Source organism: Petaurus breviceps, unplaced genomic scaffold (genome assembly GCF_028583685.1).
Source record: "Petaurus breviceps papuanus isolate PSGF00001 unplaced genomic scaffold, PetGlider_PUasm1.0 691, whole genome shotgun sequence".
NCBI classification, from domain to species: Eukaryota; Metazoa; Chordata; class Mammalia; order Diprotodontia; family Petauridae; genus Petaurus; species Petaurus breviceps.
This window is the reverse complement of record NW_027186460.1, coordinates 2,287-3,235: the sequence shown is the minus strand read 5'-3', so window position 1 is coordinate 3,235 and position 949 is coordinate 2,287.

Sequence of the window (949 nt, the reverse complement as noted above, 5' to 3'; positions counted from 1 at the left end):
ACAAAATAAGAAAATGATAAATGTGGGAGAAAATGTGGGAAAATCGGAACACCAATACATTGTTGGTGGAGTCATGAACAGATCCAACCATTCTGGAGAGCAATATGGAACTATACCCAAAGGGTCATAAAACTAAGGATACCCTTTGATCCAGCAATACCACTACTAAGTCTTTATCCCAAAGAGATCATAAAAAGGATCCCACATATACAAACATATTGATACCAACTCTTTTTGAGATAGCAAAGAATTGGAAATTGAGGGAATGTCCATCAGTTGGGGAATGGCCGAACAAGTTGTGGTATGTGAATGTCATGGAATACTATTGTCCCATAAGAAATGGTAAACAAGCAAACTTCAGAAAAACCTGGAAAGACTAGCATGAACTGATGCTGAGTGAAGGGAGCAGAACCAGGGTAACACTGTACACAGTAACAGCAATGCTGTGTGATGACAGACTTTGTTAGACTTGGCTCTTCTCAGCAATGCCAAGATCTAAAACAACTCCAAAAGACTCATGATGGAAAATGCCATCCACATCCCGAGAAAGAACGTGGGAGTCTGAATGCAGATCAAAGCAAGCTATTTGCTCTCTTTGTGTCATTTTTTGTTTTCTCATGATTTTTCCTTTTTGTTCTGATTCTTGTTCCACAACATGACAAATGTGGAAATATATGATCATACATGTAGAGCCGACAGCAGATTGCATGCTCTCTTGGGGAGAGGGGAGTGGAGGAAGCTAGGAGAATTTACAACTCAAAATCTGATACAAGCAAATGTTGAAAACTAAAAATTAATTAATTAATTAAAATACTGTCCAAATGCTAGGTATAATTAGCTAGGTGCTAGCTATCACTGGGCTGTGTGAGATGCAAATGAGATAATATTTGTAAATGCTTAGCACAGTGCCTGGAACACAATAAATGCTGTACAACTACTAGCTAATAAT